Genomic DNA, 19,790 nt, shown 5'->3' with positions numbered 1-19,790 from the left:
CTCTGAGTTCTGTTGTTGAGCCAGTTCTCTGTCCACCTCGCTGTCCACTCATCCAACCCACACTTCCTTAGCTTGCCTGTGAGGATGCTATGGGAGTCAGTGTCAAATGCCTTACTGAAGTCAAGATAGAAAACATCCACTGCTCTCCCTTCATCAACCCAGACAGTCACTCACTCCATCATAGAAGTCTATCAGTTTGGTGAATCCATGTTGACTGTTTCTGATCACCTTCTTGTCCTTAACATGCCTGGAGATGACCTCCTGAATGAACTGCCCCATCACCTTTCCAAGGACAGAGGTGAGGCTGACTGGCCTATAGTTTCCCAGATCCTCCTTGCCCTTTTTGAAGATTGGAGTGACATTTGCTTTCCCCAGCCCTCGGGCATCTCTCCTGTCCTCCATGACCTTTCAGAGATGATGGAGAGTGGCTCATCAAGAACATCCACCAGCTCCCTCAGCTCTTGTGGGTGCATTCCATCGGGGCCCATGGATTTGCAAGGATCCAGTTTGCATAGGTGATCTCTGACCAAATCCTTCTCAACCCATGGTAAGTCTTCCTTTCTCCCAGTTTGTCCTCTCTTCTCTGGGGGCTGAGATGCCTGAGGGCCAGGCTTAGCAGTAAAGACTGAGGCAAAGAAGGCATTCAGTAACTCCACCGTCTCTGCATCCTGCGTCGCATGGGCCCCTTCCCTGTTCAGCAGTGGGCCCACTGTGTCCCCAGTCTTCCTTTTACTGCTGATGTATTTAAAGAAGCTCTTCTTGTTATCTTTGGCAAGCACTGCCAGATTTAATTCCAAGTGGGCCTTGGCCTTCCTTGTTGATCTCGGCATACCCTGACAACATTCCCGTATTCGTCCCAAGTGGTCAGTCCCTTTTTCCACATACTGTGAACGTCCTTCTTCCATTTGAGTTTCTCTAGAAGCTCTTTGCTCACCCATGCAGGTCTCCTGGCTCCTTTGCCTGGCTTCTTCCTCCTGGGGATAGATCGATCTTGAGCTCGGAGGAAGTGGTCCTTGAATACTGTCCAGCTTCCTTGGGACCCCCTGCCTTCCAGAGCTCTAGGCAATGGGATTCCTCCTCTTTGAAGAGGCCAAAGTCAGCCCCCTTGAAGTCCAAGGTTGTAACCTGACTCATAGCCCTGCTTCTACCTCTCAGTATCCTAAACTTGACTATCTCATGGCCACCGCGGCCAAGGCTACCCCCAACTCTCACATCCTCAACCAGCCCTTCCTTGTTTGTTAGGATAAGGTCAAGCAGCATATCTTGCCTTGTTGGCTCCTCCACCACCTGCATCAAAAAGTTGTCCTCGATGTTCTGCAGGAACCATCTGGATTGTGCATGGCTCGCCATGTTGCTTTTCCAGTAAATATGAGGGTGGTTGAAGTCCCCCGTGAGGACCAGGGCCTGCAACTGTAAGGCTGCTTCCAGCTGTCTGTAGAAGGCTTCAACAACTTCCTCTTCTTGATCAGGTGGCCTGTAGCAAACGCCCACAACAGTGTCGTCTATTTTGCCTGCCCCATAATTTTTACCCACAAGCTCTCAACTCGTTCTCCTTCCACTCCAAGGCAGAGCTCGATGCATTCCAGTTGCTCCCTCACATAAAGAACAACTCCCCCACCTAGCCTTGCTGGTCTGTCTTTCCTGAAAAGCCTGTAGCCATCCATGACCACATTCTAGTCATGCGAGCTTTCCCCCCATGTCTCCGTGATTGCAATGAGATCATGGCCCTGCAACCCCACACAGATCTCTAGTTCCTCCTGTTTATTCCCCATGCTGTGTGCGTTTGTTTACAGGCATTTCAGAAAGGGGCCTAAGCATACAGGTTTCCCCGGAGGGGTGTACGAGGACCCACCGTAGCCATGCAAACCCTCCGGGTGGTTGGTCTCCTGGCTGCCATCGCATGAAACCGCCACGGCCCCTTTATCATTGCTCAGGTTGTCCTGTCTTATTCCCCTATTGTGTGTGATGGCATTAGCATTGCCAGTTTGTGCCCCTCCCCCCGAGTTCCTCAGTTTAAAGGAGTTTGCCAGCCCTCTGCCAGCCTGCTGCCAATGATTCCCTTCCCCTTCCAGACAGGTGGAGTCCATCCCTCCCTAGCAGCCTGTGGTTGTTGAAGAACGTCCGGTTGTCATAAAGCCAAAACCCTCACGTTGACACCAGCCACGTAACCAGGAGTTGATTTGTATTATTTGCCTATTTCTATTTGCCCATTTTTCTCCAACAAGTAGTATGGAGGAGAAGATAACTTGGGCACCAATATTTTTCACTTTCTTTCCCAGAGATTTACAGTCCTGCTTAGTTCTGCCCAGAGTCTGGCTTGCAGCATCATTTGTGCCCATTTCTGCAACTTCTGGGTGCATCAAGCATCCCACAGTAAAGGATATTAATTAAAGAGCTAGTCAAGTGAAGTAGGAGTTAAAGGCATTGATTTATCAGAAAATGATAAAAAAACCCTTCTTAGTCTGAGTAGATGGTAACTAGCTTAGACAAAACAATTCCATTAATTGCTGTTAGCTGTGCAATATCAATGTATTTGAGCAATACAAAAACATACAATGGATAAGAATTTAGAACCTAAAGGAGCTGCTGCTAGGAATTAGATAATAAAATTAAGAAAAGGAAAATATAGGCTAAATATCCATCTTCTAGAAAGACTAATTGAAACTATGATGCAGTCTTCCAAAGAGAAGAAATGAAAAAACTTGTTTAAGATTTGGAGCAGAACCAGCAGAAGTTCATAGAATAACAAGAACTGCATTGTTTATCGAGCTATTTAACATGCATTGTAAAGAATTACATAAAGAGACAGTCTTTGCTTAGTCATTGCTAATATAGAGTTGGGTGAGAATAAACAGATATAGTTGCTAATAAGCAGCTAGCCAAGCTTCATGATAAGATAAATGCAAACATAAGAATTTGCAGGAATGGGTTCACAAAGTATCTTTATGCTGAGCAATGCAAATGTTTGTTGATCACCGTTAGATTTTAGGAAGCATGGACTCCTGCACAGAAGAATAATAGGTTCAAGGTAGTTCAGTCCAGCATATTATTGATGCATTATTTCTGTTCTTTAACCGATATGACAATTGTGGTCAGTGGTCTAACGTACAGGAGGAGTTCAAAATCTCAGCTGAACAGCAGGCAGATCAAACCAGATATGTAACAAATGGAGATAGCATACAGAAAAACCCAGAATGTTCAAACAAGTGAATTTAGGAAGCTCCTTCAAGATGTGAAAAGAAGTGGAAATCTTCTGCATCTTGCTAAATGTGCATTTACTGCTTTGGAGCTTGATGTTGATCTGCACCATACAGCACAATAAAGGACATAAAAAAGGCACTTGAGTCCAGCTGGAAAAGATTGCACACCAACCCAGGAAAGGTTTGAGCAAAAGGAGAATGGGATGTCCCATCTTGCTTATCTTGTTATCTTCCAGCACAAGCAGGTGGGGGGAATACAGGTTTCCCAGAGAAGCTAGAGAAGGCAACAAGCTATAAACTCAAAAAGAGAAGGTGAGGGATCAAGTGAACAACTTCCTACTCTCCAGTGGGAATATAAAGATAATATCCTAGGTCAACATTACTGTGCACATGCTCTTTCCTCGTGTAGGTATTAACTTCTTAAAGCATCTTCCATATTCACCAACATCAGATGTCAACATAGTTTTCCAACCATGAGATCAAAGGTCAGACTCACCCTGGGCATAATCAGACACAACTCCATTGGAAGTTATTGAAGGCAGACTTACACCAGCTAATATTAGATTTAAATTCACCCCAGTTACTGGGAAAGATGATTCACAAGATTAAACTTCAACCACAGTGATGTAGTGGGACAAATAGTATATCTTTCTAGATGTCTCTTTTGAAGCTGTCTGAAAATGTTGGCCATGGCAGTCCTTTCCTCTGTGTCATACCACTCAGAAAAAAGTGTTAGGTAGAAAAAAATCCAGAACTTTCTCATATTGGTCACTGTAGCAAATTCAAGAGATCTGATCCACTGCAAAGATCACTTCAATAAAGCTGTTTCCCCTATGGTACCATGAATGTGTCTTTGGACAATGAAAATATTACTATACACAATAACCTCTGAGCCCGTAATGTGTCATTAAAGTAATCAGCTAGTAATTTACTGCCTTCCTTAAGGACTAAAATAATGTTTTTCATAAAAAAGAACAGTCTAGCTTCCCAAACTCATGATCTGTAGAAATGAAAGTGTTAGCTCAGTGAAATGAGTAGCCAGATGACTTGCTATGCAAATCACTAATGACAGGCTTCAGCTAATATTGCATAAAAGTACACATAAAATGCTCAATACTATGCATTAATTCATGAAAAAGAAACAAAATAGGAAAACCAGCTGTTTTAAGGACAATAAGGGTACCTTTAAAGTATTAAAGCCTGGAGATAATGACTCTGGTTTTAAGATGCAATCAGGATTGGTGCAAAAGCCCACCAGGATTTAATTTTTTTTTTTTTTTTAGTTAAGAATGTTATATCATAAAATCAGAATTGTTTATCAGACATAAATTTTGTTGAAAGTATTACAGGGTCATTGATATTGAACAGTTTTAAAAAATGTAAACAGGTCTAATTTTTTGCTGTGGTTTTTTTTTTTTGTTGCTGTTCAGAAGAATATTTCTTTTGAAACATAGGCTAATGCTGGAGAATTTATTTTCGCATGTAATAGCTTTTTGAGACTTTGATGTTATGCCTCTATTTAAAATGTGAAAAAAGTTCAGTTTACTGCTAGTAATGCCACAACAGAGGAAAGTCCGGTTCTAGATGTGATTCTGAATGCCCGTTATTTTTGATCAAATGGTAGGTTACACTTCATGGCAAATATAAGCTTTTACTATTATTAATAGTTTCCTTTGTTCCAGGTTAATAATTTACAGAAATATGTTTATTAAAAATAAATATTTTAGAGGAGCCCAAACTAATTATTATAAATCAAATTCAAATTTATTTTTATTTGTATGGCTTTATAGTCTTTTGAAGTACATAGCAGAAGACATGCTGACACATGTATTTTTCACAGAAAACCATCAGAAAAGATGGTTTGTTTTGATACAGGATACTATGATGTAATCTTTAAAATGTTTTATGGAGATGGTACTGCCAGGAACTGGGTATGTTTTCAGCCATTTAGACTTCATAAACGAAATAATACCTTATAGTAAAGCCCAGCTCTTCTCTCTGTGACCTCTGTCTCTCTTAAGCATTGAAATGGGCCATTGACAGCAGCCAGCAGCTGGTGACTCTTTATGGTAAGGTTAACTTGCTTTGCACAGTTTTAGCACATTTCATATCAGCAAGTTGTGAAAGTGTGACTTGAATTAATAGGAAGTGCATAAGACTACGAAGCGGTTTATTCCTGTGGAGTTTATTGACGTCTACCCAAAACCCAGGATGTAAGTCTTTCTTTGTTGGTAAGTGCCTTGCCAATTTAGGAAACTAAAATATGACCCATTGCAGGAGTATTTGTGATGTTGATAGAGTAGTGTTTTGAGCAGTCATCACAGTCTACCTAAAAAATGGTTCTTTTGAGCAAAGTAATATGAACTTTTCCAGGGTGTTAATGGTAGCTTATGTCCTGTTACACATTTTGAGTTTTAACCCCCAAACCCAATACCCTGTGCTATTTCAAATGAAGAAATTTACTTTGTTTTTCATACCAGTTTAGACACCTATCCCTTATTAAGTGCTCTGGAAGGTTTCCTTACTTTTTTGTTTGTTTGTTTCTGTCAGTGATGGTTATGAACTTGGGGTCTGGAGCAGACATCGCATAGAGGCAAGGCTACCTGTGGGATGAAGTGTGGGCACGCTACAGCTCTTGCACGGCAGGACTTCCCTCTTTTTGCCATCTGGGGTGTCTTGCAACCTTCTAACATTAGCCCAAATTGTTCCCTGTGCATGAAAATTCTTTCCTACACAATGTAGTTTGAGGTATGTTAGCAGAAGTGCTCTTAGATTTGTGATTATTTTGTCCTTTTCCCCACAAGCATTTGAGTGTTGTTTACATGAAGGCTTGTTCTTTAGTTTTGTCTTCTTTTTTTCTTCCCCGTCCCCCCTGCTCCCAATCTGCTGTCTTCCTGCTGAGCAGTAGCAAGTTTTTAGGTATATCTCTTTCCAGTCTAGAGCACTAATCAGCAACGCTTGTTCTGACATTTTCTGAGTATGATTTGTGTAGGGAGTTGGGAAATTGCTTCCTGTACTACTCTTCTCCTCTGACTACTTTAACAACGTAAAGAGAAACTGAAGTCTGAAGGTTTGCCATTGAAATGTCAGCACAGAAATGTTGTCAAAGTAGGCATGCTCAAGGGCTCACCCAGCTAGATGGCTGTAGTTTGTAGGACAGTGCTCCTGAAAGGCAGATGAACACAGGTAAAGTTTATTCCAATTAAACAGTAACATGGCATTATCCATGGGAAATCCTGAGAGATGCAATCCAATGAGGGATACTGTTCACCTGTGCAGTACCCTAAGATCACACTCCTCCTTACTTTCAATTTCCTTTGTTGTATCCCTTTCAATATCTTACTTAATGTCTTGAATGCTAAGCTAATAATAATAATAATGGCTTGCAAAGGGTGTCTGATTCTATGTACCCTCTGTGCTGAATGAGCAGTGTCCTTGGGATGGCTACTGATCTCCAAAATAACTTGGTTGAATCAGGACAGAGACAGAGTAACAAGTCTATTGGTGGATGGAGGGCAATATGTGTCCTAACACTAGAAGCATTTTCAACAACATCGGTTTTGGCTTGGGAGAAGTGAAAGAAAAGAAGACTAAAAAATGTATGAAGAAAATGTGCTCTTGGACTTCCCCCTGTAGCAAAGCAAGTCCACAGCAAACAACAGAGGGTGAAGATACTAAGGCTTAATGAAGATTACTTCTCTTTCCAGACATCCTGGTTTCATATATCTGCAGGGTAGGAAGGTCTTCATACCCATTTGCTGTCACACACAGGGGTGTGAGCATGGACACGGTTCAAGTAGGGTAGTGCTAGTTTTCCCTGGAGGTGGTGTCTGAGGGAGGTGAATGAGGGCAAGCAGCAACAAGCAGGATGGGGCTGCAGAAGGCTGCAGCAAAGAACTATGTGTTCAGAGGTGCCATCATGCCAAGCTCTTCATCATGCCCACAGTCTGTCCTGCTGTGCATTTTCCAGACCACCCTGCCCCTGAACTCTTCATCTTGATTGCCTTGGACACTCTCCTTTATTTCCTACCTCACTTATAACCCCATCCTTCAAAATATCTTCTGCTTTTCTTTAGTCCTTTCACTCAACTCAAGTTTTTCTTAGAAAATTTTGTTTCCTCACCGAATGACTTTCAGCTGAAAACTATATACAAAAAACCACATATAGTGGAATTTACATGACCATTGTTTTCATAAAACATTGTTTCCTCCTGTTTCTTTCCAAGGCTAGCTCTTCAAGACAACTGTCCTTATTCTATGTTTGTACAGTGTCTTACACAATACATTTCCACATCTATAAACTCATCTGCAGTTGCCATTATGGAGCAAGCACAGAACTAGAGATCTCTTAATTGCTTTAGAGTCCGTATTGTCTCATTGCCACCATGCAGGAAGTTTTTTGTCAGTCAGGTCTGACTCAGCTTACTGCTTTCTTCTTGGAGTTCTGGACTCTGTAACAGAGTAAAGATGTAGACCTATAATTAGAAATGGAACATTTTGCTGCCCATTGTAAGATCATGGTACAACCTTCTGAGCAACAAATTAGAGTGAGCAGGAGAGTTCATAAAGCCCCACTCAAGCATAGCCTAATTAATTCAGCATGAAGTAAGATGCAAAATCAGGGCATAAACAAGTAAACATTTAGAAAAAAACATTAAGGTGCCTCTATTACTGAAACTTAGTTTTCAATTTTTTTCAGTTTATTTCTTTTATCTTAATTGCTTTTCTTCCAGAAATGTATTAAACTTGCTACATTTAGGAAACGTTCTATTAGATTCTAAAGATTTGTGAACATTTGTTTCCTACATTTAGTATGTTGTGCATTGGACTGCCTGTGTTTGAAGTGACTACAGAAATCAGGTTCTGAAACCTGCAGAAAAGATCAGCCATGAAACATGAATAATCAGATCACAGTTAAGATTAAAGTTGGCAAAGGCTTCATGACTACAGGCTTGCAAAGTGATTACCTAGCAATAGGAACATCAGTTCTGGGTTTCATTCCATCTGTAAGAACTTTATAGTGCTTTTTCCCTTTTCTTCAGAATTATTTTTCACTATTGTGTTTCTATCATTTTTTCTAAGCTCAGTGAATTCCAAAGATTTCAGCCCACATTCACTGACTGAGTGTATCTAAGTTCTCCCAGAATACTTGGTAAATGCAGACTCACTTACCCCTCCCTGCAAAAAAAAAAAAAAATTCAATATAATTTGATGGACTTCTTGGTGGTTCAACCATCCCACCTGCACTGCATTAAGCCAGTGTCTGAGAACCCGGGCATGTCAGGAGGCAGAGAAGTGGATACTTAAACGATGAGCAAAATGTTCTCCTCTTGCACATTGTTGTTGCAAATCCAAAAGAGAGTTTGGTCTAGTTTTTTTGCTTTCATAGAATCATAGAATCGTTAAGGTTTGAAAAGACCCTTAAGATCATCAAGTCCAACCGCTAACCTATCACTGCCAAGTCCACCACTCAACCATATCCTCAAGCACCATGTCTACCCTTCTTTTAAATATCTCCAGGTGGCTCCACCACCTCCCTGGGCAGCCTGTTCCAATGTTTGACAACCCTTTCGGTGAAGAAGTTTTTCCTAATGTCCAGCCTAAACTTCCCCTAGCTCAGCTTGAGGCCATTTCCTCTCATCCTATCGCTTGTTACTAGGAAGAAGAGACCAACCCTTGCCTTGCTACAATCTCCTTTCAAGTAGTTGTAGAGAGTGAGAAGGTCTTCCCTCAGGCTCCTCTTCTCCAGATTAAACTACCCCAGCTCCCTCAGCTGCTCCTCATAAGACTTGCTCTCCAGACCCTTCACCAGCTTCATTGCCCTTCTTTGGACACGCTCCAGCACCTCGATGTCCTTCTTGTACGGAAAGGCCCAAAACTGAACACTAGGTCAGTATTGTTGAGTGAAGAACTTTACCAAGTTTCTTCACTGATCACTGTAAAGCCCACAGCATTGGACTGCTCTTCTTGTGATAGTTCCTCTTAGAAAAATCTCACTTCATAGACAAGGAAAATATTTAATTTAAATGATGTATTTTAGTTCCTTTTATAATAGCTCAGTGGTATATCAGGCAAGAATTTCATTAGACAACTGGCAAATTGCCTAGTTTATTTACCTGCTGTATTTATGGTAATCAGTGTATTTTGAAAGCATCTCTACACATTCCATAATGAAATTCTTTGACTCCGGGTCTTCAAGGTCTTGTTTGGGTCTTCAAAGTTTTTCCAGAAATAATGGACTGGCAAGTTGCTTTGCTGTTGTGTGCTCCAACTAATTGTGCCAGGACTTGAATTGTTTTAAGTGCTTAAATCTCACATGTCTACAAATGCCCTTTATAAAATTCAGCATTCAGAGATTTGTTGTTGCTGTTACAATGCTCTGGGGATAGCATTTACTTAGAACAAAACACCCTGGAGGAAAGAAATGCGGTTTTATCTTGTCTGGAGCAAAGAACCGGATTGTGCTTTGGATGCTCTCTCAGCAGGGGAGCTGGCAGCCACAGCTGGCCAGTGCAAGCAGGGACGCCATGGTGGCAATGGGAGGCATGCCCCTATCTAAAACATGCTGAGGCCTCAGCAGAGTACTGTCTTACTCACTTCAGGGATAAATGCATGCAAGATGTTTTGCAAGGCAGGAAAAGGAATGAGTTTTCTGTCTACATAGCCTGTTGCATTGATTTTGGTAAAATATGTGGAGCCTAAGTACCAAAGTGTTAATGAGGTCCTACTAATGGCCAATCAACAATTAATTTTCATAAGAAGACTTCAGATTGCTTTGGTCCTCCACCACAGCCACTGTTGAATATATTTTTTATGTTTAATTTTTAATTAAAAATAGACAGAAAACCAAGGGAAATATTGCCGAAAATGAAAAGCTTTTATAATATTGCATTAGCCTGTTAGCTGCAAGGAGTCATTCTAAAGAAAATTCCAAGTTTGGTAATGTTTTGTGTGAGACAGAAGCACTTCAGAGTGGGGGGAGAAGAGTTTTATTTATTGAAATGAACTGTTGTTGTTGTAGTAGCTGTGGGTGAGGTCCGGTCCCATTGCTTGTTCTGAAAGCTAATTCAATGGAGGGGTCAGAAAAAGATGTCAAAGGTTGAAATACATCTTTTGCTTCTGCTGCTGATTTTTACTTGCATCATTTTCTGGAAGGAGGCCCAGCTCAGGTCACATCATTTTCAGTCCTGCACCAGTACAGCTAAAGCACTAACCTTCAGGCAGCTGTAGGGGAGGGCCAAACAGTGCAGTTCCTTCTCTGTGAACAGTCCTGATGTGAAGACAGATGATGACCACAAATATGCTGTGATCAAATTTCACACAATTTATAGTGGACCTTTTTGGGGTTTTGATTATTTTAATCCCGATTATTCTCTTTTTTTCATCATCTGTATCTCTTTCCCTTGATTTGAACATGTTTGTTTGAAACTAATTTGGCCCACAATTTTCAGTTTTTTTCTAAGGTTTGCTCTTTTATTCTGATGTTATATTCCATTACCCTTCTTTCCTCCATATTTGTTATGTCTTTCTGGTTTCATTTCTGTTTTTTTGACTCCAGCTTGCTTCTTTCTGCCCTCGCAGCTTTTGTTCCCCGCGGTCTCCTCTCACTGCACATTTTCAACTTCCCACAAGGAAAGGCTGCCATGAAGGGGAAAATCTTTGCTTTCTCAAGGATCCTTTTCTTTTAGCAGAACTTCCAGAATAAAACTGTCCTTCACAGGGAGAAGAAGAGCTGATGGTCCTTTCCATGGTAAAAAGAGCCCATAGGTTGTGCTACCCATGGAGGACTGGATTTTTCTTCTTTTCTGTGTTCCCCTTATGGATATGTCTGTGCAAGTTCTTGTTTTTTATTTTAGGAATCAGGGAAGGTGTTATCCACATTACCTTTGTAGCAGCAGCACTGGGGAACTGTAGCATTTGTTTTGTTATAACATCATAGGAACCCCTCACTGATTCCAGCTGACTGAATGTCAGGTCCCTGTTGAGGAAGAGGCAAATGTTAAACAATGTTTTGGCACAGTTTCTCTTGCTCAAGCCTTCCTCACTCATTCAAGGACTGAGTGACAACCTGTGACTATATATTCCTCAAACTAGCACAGCTCTGGGCACCTATATAAACATGTTCAGAGCTCAGCCACTGCACAAAACTTGGTATTTCTCAATTAGTGCTTCTTTCTGTCAAATCTTCCTTTGCTGAGTGAACAGTCTCTGTGTTACGTAAACCAGAAGGAATAGACGGCTCCCACATTTGGCTCTGTTTCTCATGGAAGTCCATAACAAACTAACAAAAAGCAGGCAACAAGGAAATCTGTTGGTTTGAGTCAATGCTGAATGGTTGCTAACTCTAAGTGAATGCTGGGCTTCTGTCTACCTATGGGTGTCTTGATTCCCACCTCTACAACAGTACACACTAAATACTGTCATGTGTAATCTACTTTGAAGTAAAAATAATAATTGGATATATCACCTTCAATATTTTAATGTATTTTTATTCCTATACTTACACTGACATGTAGTTTGCATCAGGACAGTTTGTTGCAGGAGTTGAAAAGTGAGCAAAAAACATAAAATAATAAAGAAACTACTGGGGAAGGTTTGTAGGCTTGTTCCTAAGAACAATGCAAATGAGACATGCTCCACTACAGTGCGCCAAACTCCCACTCTGCAGTGGTGATAAGGGATTTCATACCATTAGTCATAGATTCTTGAAGGACCTTTAAGTAACAGAAATGAGCATGAAATACTGTAGCTGTACAGGCTGCATTCTAAAGACCTCAGTTAGAGGTGTTCCTCTAAGGTTTGCTTCAAAACGTTATAGCATGATACAAAGTTTAGGAGAAATGTGTTTTTAATGCAGAAGTCTCTTAAAAGCAAGGGAGAAGCAATCTGCAGAAGATTCTGCAGAATTACTTGGTGTCTTACTGAGGATGGCACTATTAGCTGTAGCTGGGCTTCTTCTGTGCCTGTATGGCACAGATGACAGTCTTGACTCAGTAGAAATTTAATGGGTATAGAAATGCATCACACAGCAAGGTGTTAGAGCAAGTTTCAGACAGATGAAATGGCTCAACTAGATTTTTGAGAGCTGAAGCACTATGTTCTGTTCAAAAGAAAAAATGTTTTAAGGGTGAACAAAACAATGGTGAAATGACTTGCTTTGAATGATAGTTTTTCTTTTCCTTAGAAAGGAAGATACAGGAGGTTTGCAAGAGAGGAAGTTTTGAAAAAAGAAGGTCACATTTGGTAAGATGGAGGGATTTAGTCAATACGGAAGAATTACATGTGACTCCCAGGCTACCTTCTTTTAGAAAAACATTGCTTCATGTATATCAAGTGAGTATGGGCAGGATGAAGTTCTATCTGGACTAAAGAAGATTTAAGGTCTACTGTTTGAGGCTTTTCCACACCTAAATTCACTTCAGCTCTTTCAAAATCCTCAGGGCATTCAACAGAGCTTGTGTAACATTGTAAGGTAAAGTTGTGTAAACTGCCTCCATGAGGTGTTTACAAGCCTTTTGAAGTCAAAATTCTTCATCAAATCTCACCTTCTTCTCAGTACTTCAAATGCTATAACCAGAAAAGACATTGAAACTGCTTAAGGGTTAGGACTTGTCCCTCTGTAACAAGGTCATGTAAAATGAAGTGTGAAAGGAATAGGAAGTGAGCCCAAGGGGTCAAAGAGAAATCCATGGCTTAGGGCAGGGGAAACCAGTGGGAATGCACACAGCTATCAGTGGATTGCCATTCATTTACAGCCATTTTGTAGAAAAGAAAACAATCCCTCAGTCTTACAAACACTGATATTTGGATCTCTGTTTTTATACCCTTGTTTACAGACCCTCCTCAAGGCCCTGCTCTGAAACAGGTGAAACTCCTTGGACAAGAGTTTCAGAAATGAGACTTCTTTCACAGATCCTTGCTCGATACACCTTAACAGGGATGTAGTTCAGAGACAACCACTCACTCAACACTTCCTACAATCATAGTTGACTTTTATATCTTAGTCTGGGAATTCTAGATTAATGTACCTCAAATTACTAGTCCATTCTGAAAATCAGTGTAAAATCAGTGACAGATGTCATAAAAAAATCCCCCCTCCCCACATCCACAAAAAAACCTTCCTCAGAGATAAAGGCACCAGCTGGGCTGGAATTTCAAAGTTATATTTACATGCAGTGATTTGAAGATGCACAAATCTGCATATAAATGTAAGAAAACCTTTTAGAAAGTTTTTGAATTAGTTTATTTTATTATATTTTCTGATTTTAACAGATTAGCATTTTCTCAATGGACATGGTAATGTCAGGGTATTTAATACACTGCTTTATACAGAACTTATGTCTCAGTCCATTAATGTGATATGTTTACATCTCATAGTTTTGGTATGACTTGTTCCAAACTTGCTCTTGATCCATTTTTCCTTCCTCTGTTCCCAGTGGTTTAATGACTTCATCTACTCATGTGAGGCCTTTCATCACCTGTCTACACACTCCATGTGTCTGATCACTTCATCCCTCCCTTTCCCCACCTGCATACCCAATCTGTTAGTGTTAAAGGTCTCAACTTAAAATTATAAAAAAGAAGTGATTCCTATGCCCACAAAGAAGCAGCAGTCCAGGAAACACATCTCTACTGGACCTTCTCATCAGCAAGGCTCGAGAGCTTAATGCCTTCTCCCCACTGTGCTGCTTTCTTCCTTCCTTCTGAACAACTGGCATATCTGTAATGTCTCCTCCCCTGCACATGCCCCCAGATATTACCTTCTGTTTCATCACTGAACTGTTATATTCAGGCTGGTGCCTATCTTCCAGGAGTCACCAAAGTGTACTGCCAAACACAGCGCATTTCCAGCTTTTTGCAGTGCACTGGGTACTCTGTAAGGACACCTTTTACCTGCTTCACCCACAGATCACTTTTTGTCCCTTCCTGGCCTCCTGGAATGATCTCTCCACGTGCAAGACAAAAGTTCAATTTGCTCCTTTATATCCTACTTTTAAATTAATATTTTTGGTGCTGTGACCCAGCTGTACTGCAAATGTTCTTGCAACTTCGTATATTTAAAAGCCATCCAGATGAAAAGAAGCATATGTAACAGAAAACACAACACAGGCATGTGTGCTGATAAGATTAATTCCTTGTCATCCCCTATAATGTTAAATCTAATTTGAATTGCATCCCTTGGGACCTGCATTTACATTTGTCCATCTGTCAATAAACCTCCACTTTGGGTTGTACTGTAGTTAACTGTAGCTAATATACAAAGCTTTTCCTTCACTTTTCTTCCATCCCCCCACCCCCCGTCACCGCTCCTTTCATTTTCAAGGTATAATTAGAGCCAAATGAAAAGGAGCAACACTGACTTAGCAAGTTATTTAAGAAAGACCTAAAGGATAAAGATTGATATTATCTGCTCAGGTCTAGGAACAAAACCCCCACTTGTCTACAGAAAGACAAAGGAATAGGTATACATGAAGATAATGTATAGGAGACTAATAAAATAGAAAGTATGAGAGACAATAGCTTCCTAACATATACTCTTTGTTTCTAATGCTTTCCCCCTAGTGTATGAAAATGTTCACTCCAAGCATTCAGGTTGGAATCCCTTGTTCCTTGTTAGCATCTAGGATCATCTCCAAGACAGATAATGAGTTATGGGTAGTCCCAGTGTCCACTTCAATTCTGCCCACAAGGACAGTGTGAGCCTCACTTAAATTTGTTTTTCTTGGCTTAGTCATAGCTATACTTGTACTAGTAGTATGTACTCTAAAGAGTCTTGTGAAAATTCTTAATTCTGTATGGAGGATGGAGAAAGACTTGAGCTTTTATTTTTGAGTACATTTGCTGCCTTCAAATTCCCTAAGCTTCTCTCAAAAATGTCTGGTAAATGCTAACACATTGAAACAAGTTGGAAACTTTGAGATTTCTCTCTGTAAAGCATGAAAATATATTAGGGATTGAAAATAAAATGAAGAGAATGTTTCAGTTCTTATAAAAATAACATTCTCCCCCCCCCCCATTTCTATTAGGAGGAATCTAATCTGACACCAGAATTCCATATTAGCAAAAAATGCATGCAGTGTGTTTTCTATGATCTGTTGCAAAGCTACATTCTGACCTTCTGCTATGAATCATTATTATTAGATTAATATTGTAGGATATGTAGATAGTAGACAAAATATGCATCACTTTCTGACTCCCATACATGTAGTTTTCTTTTTTTCTCTTTTTTTTTTCTTTTTCCAAAATGAATCTGATACTGATCCTATTAATTCCTATTAATTCAGTATAGAGTCAGTAATCTTCCTCTGCATACTTTGCCTTACAGAGGCTGAACAGGGGGAGGGTTTTGGTCAAGACAGAATCAATACATCATTTTTTGCATAGGCATTTAAATTCTGAAGATGCAAAAAGGTATTCTGTGGTCCTTGTATATCAAAAGATTATACTGAAACTATGCATATTCACTAAAAGCAGAAAAGTTTCCCCGTGTGTAAACTAACAAAAAAAATAGCAGTGTTAAAGTAGATGCAACATTATTCGATTTTACTTATCATTTAAACTGGTGATTACTTTCATCCTGGGAGGAGTGGGTGATATACCAGAGGTTAATGCTGCCATACAGAGGGACCTCTACAGGCTGGAGAAATGGGCCAACAGCCCATCTTCAACACCTGGAGTGTTGCATTCTGAGTACAAGACATGGATGTACTGGAGAGAGTCCACTGAAGGGCAACAAAGATGATCATACGAGGAAAGGCTGAGACCTGGGACTGTTCAGCCTGGAGAAGAGAAGGCTCAGAGGGGATCTCATCAATGTATATAAATACTAATGGAGAAGAGTAAAGAAGCCAAATCTAGGCTTGTCTCAGTGGTATCTAGTGACAGAACAAGACAATGGGCACCATTTGAAATATAGGTAATTTCATTTAAACATAAGAAAAGACTTTTACAAGCATGATCAAACACTGGAACAGGTTGCCAGAGACACTGTGACCATCCCTGGAGATACTCAAAACCTGATTGCACATGGTCCTGGGCAACCTGCTCCAGAGCTGTGTGTTGGACGAGATGATCTCCAGAGGCGCCCCCCAGCCTCAACTGTTCTGTGACTGTGCAATCACCTTGCCAAGCACAATGTTCCCTTGGTTAAGGGGTTCCTGTTCACTGTTTGAAATTGCCTTTTTGTCCTTTGTGTGCCTGGAAATTGATTCCAAGAGAATGTGCTCCAGTCTCCTCCTAGTGACTGAGGTGAGGCTGAGCAGCTGACAGTTCCCTGGGTTCTTTTTCCATGTTTTTTAATCTGCATGTTTAGTTAGCCTTCTTCCAGCTGTCAGTGACCTCTTTGAGTGTCACTTTAAAAAAAAATATTACAGCTAGCAGCACTTCAATTACAGTGTCATTTTTTTCAGCACCCATGGGTAAGTCCTATACAGTCCCATGGATCTGAATGCATCCAGTTTATCCAAGATGCTTGTAACTTGTTGCTTCTCGTAGTCTTTCCTAACTAAACAGGTATGTGTATAGGTCCAGGAGCAGGCTTTGCTTGTGAAGCCTGAGGTAAAAATATATTCCTATATAGTCCTTTTTTTGTTGTGTTTTATTTATAAAGAAGCAAAGAAGCTCCTTAACAAAGCAGGGCTTTTGCCAAAATTCCCGCTTACCTTGCACAGTAAGTTTATCCTCACCATCTTTTCCTCTTCACAGCGATAGTCCTAATTAGAAGGCCTGTGGTTTCTGGCCCTGGTGCTATCTGTTCCTTCTCCTCTGTGACTGAAGCTCTGACCCTATTCCCTAGCTGAAGAGCTGCAGAGAGAAGGAAGCCAGCTGCCCAGAACCACATGCTCTCAGCTTCCCCCCTCCTGGGACATCTGTGTCCTCATGATGTTCCTCCTTTGCCTCTATAATCACTCCATACCGCTCTCCTCACTCCTTTGGAGCTTAAGCTTTTGCTTTTGCAGAGGCTCTATGAGGGTCCTCCCAGCTGCTTGTTCATCATCGTCCCTGATGGAGAGAAGCTGTTCACCCCCTCCTGCAGCTCCCATGCCTGATGCTGCAGGCCACTAGCAGAGCTCCCCTCTAACAGCTGAGGCTATCCTCATCTTTGCTGGCCCAGTGAGGAGCACCAGGACCCGCTGTGGCCTGAGACCTCCATGGTGGTGTCCAGCCTGAGGAGCTGCATATGGGGAAGGGTGGCTGCCCTGTGGAGGATGGCTGTACCACCTGAGTGAGGCATCACCCTTGGGGATCCTTCTTTGCCCCAGGCAGACCCCTGCACACTAGCTTATCCTGCGAAAACAGGCTCTGCCGCGAGCTGCTGCTTTGCATGCTGTTAGCCAGTTATTTCAGGTCACTATTTTAAGACACCTATGAGTGTTGAAAACCTTTGCTACTCCAGGTTAACTAGTTGATTTTGAAAGGAGGTAAGGTGGGCACGCATCTTGAATATGATGAAACTAAAATGGGATTTGAATATGCTAGAGACCTCTTGAAAATCTGTCACTGAAATCTCATTAGAGAGCTTCTCTTATATTCTTAAATAGATACTGATAACAGGGTTTTTTTGGACATGATGGCTTAATCTAGTCATCCATGTTCGAAAATCTTGGCCAGAGTTTATGTGCAGTTCAGTCCTTTGTTATGTTGCTCATGTCTTAAATTTTTCTTATAAAAACAAATACATGGTATTATATCAGTGGTCCCTTTATTTTATAAATTTCAATGGAAGCAAATTAAAATAAACGGAAAAATCTCTCATCTAGTACTGTAGTGAATAAATAGCCTGGGTATTTCTCTGGGTTTGTCTACAGACAGACACTTAGAGAAATGTGTTCAAATTAACATTTCAGTCAGTATCCTAAATCACATAATCATACATATCTCTGTGCATACAGCAATAAAGTGGCCTTAATTTAGGATTATTTTAATTGCCTTAATTTGTTTTATTTCAGTTTATTTTGGAAGTGAGATAAGTTAGCTGAAACAAAGCAAGTTGAATTCAGAATAAGAGAGTTCCTAGAGGGATTTAATGCAGTTTAATGACTACATATTACCATCCCCGTGTATTTTCATGTAGTTAAGCCTCAAGAACTAAGCAAAATGTGCATAGCTTGTTCATTCTGAAGAAATCAGAAGTGTTTTCAGGTTAAAGAGGTTCTTTCAAGCTCAGTTGGATAATCATGCTGAGATACTTTGCATAAATGGGTTAAACCATTAATTTTAAAAAGTTGACTACCATTTCAATGGTTCTATGCACAGGAACATCTTAATGAATCATACTACATAACTAAATTGTGAAATCACAGAATCACAGATTAGTGGAGGTTGGAAGGGACCTCTGGAGATCATCTCATCCAACAGCCTGCTTGAGTAGGGACACCTAGAGCAGGGGGCACAGGACCATGTCCAGGCAGATTTTGAAAAAATGCAGAGGAGAAGACTCCATAGCCTCCCTGGGCAGCCTGTTCCCCTGCTCTGTCACACTCACAGGAAAGAAGTTTTTTCTCATATTGAGGTGGAACTCCCTGTGTTCCAACTTGTGCCCATTGCCCCTTGTCCTGTTGTTGGGCACCACTGAAAAGAGTCCGGCCCCATCCTCTTGACACCCACTGTTTAGGTATTTATAAGCATTTATAAGATCCCTCCTCAGTCTTCTCTTCTTCAGGCTAAACAAACCCAGGTCTCTCAGCCGTTCCTCATAACAGAAATACCATACTGAAGATCCTTTAGCAAGCTCTGAAAGATCCCAAATATTCTAGCTTGTGAAAAACGTGAAGGCCTTTTTGAAATCTCTAAAGGAGTATTTGCAACTTCTGGATTGTATAAACATACTGTCTAAAATCTTACATGATTTTACACAAAGCTTCATTCTCCAAACCAACATTTACCTACAAATTCTCCTACACTGATTTTCTTTCCTGCAGAAAAGAGGTATTACTTCAATGTTTTCCTTTCTGTACATAATAACCAATATTCACGATAAGTCTGTTTACCCTGGTGTTCATCCTTTCTTGCTTTAGTAGTGGAAATTGTATAGCAATGGCGTAGCAACTGGAAACCCCTTGGCCAAGGGTGAGCTGACAGAAATGTGTAGTGGGTACAAAGTGAATATGGGTGCAGACTAAACAAACATGGCTTGGAAAGTGGTTGGAAGATATGGTACTATGTAGGGAATGTGTTATGACTGCGTAGTAGTGACATCTACCTCAACTCCTGCCAAGTTTGAGATATAATAAAACTAAGAAATTACACTGGGCTTTTTAGTCAGAGCACTTGAGCAAGGTCTTTCACCTATATTACAGTGGTGAGAAAGGCATGTTTGGTTCTCAGATGGCTACAACAGACTGATGATTTTTTTTTCATCACTCATTGTCAAGCCAGATCCACAAGGTGGAGAGGGTCCAATGCAGAGGAGGAACCAGCCCAAACTCAGGACAAGTAGAGGTGTGTCAAGATGGTGCTTTATTTCAGCTACTTGATCCTGCTGAGACACACAGCTTATGGGCTTGGCTACTGTTGCAGCAATATAGTTGTACTGACACCAAGACCTGAGCCTGCTCCCGGCCTTGGACCTTAGAGTGGCTGTAGCAGCCT

The sequence above is a fragment of the Phalacrocorax carbo genome, chromosome 2 (genome assembly GCF_963921805.1).
Source record: "Phalacrocorax carbo chromosome 2, bPhaCar2.1, whole genome shotgun sequence".
NCBI lineage: Eukaryota > Metazoa > Chordata > Aves > Suliformes > Phalacrocoracidae > Phalacrocorax > Phalacrocorax carbo.
This window is presented reverse-complemented; position numbering follows the sequence as displayed.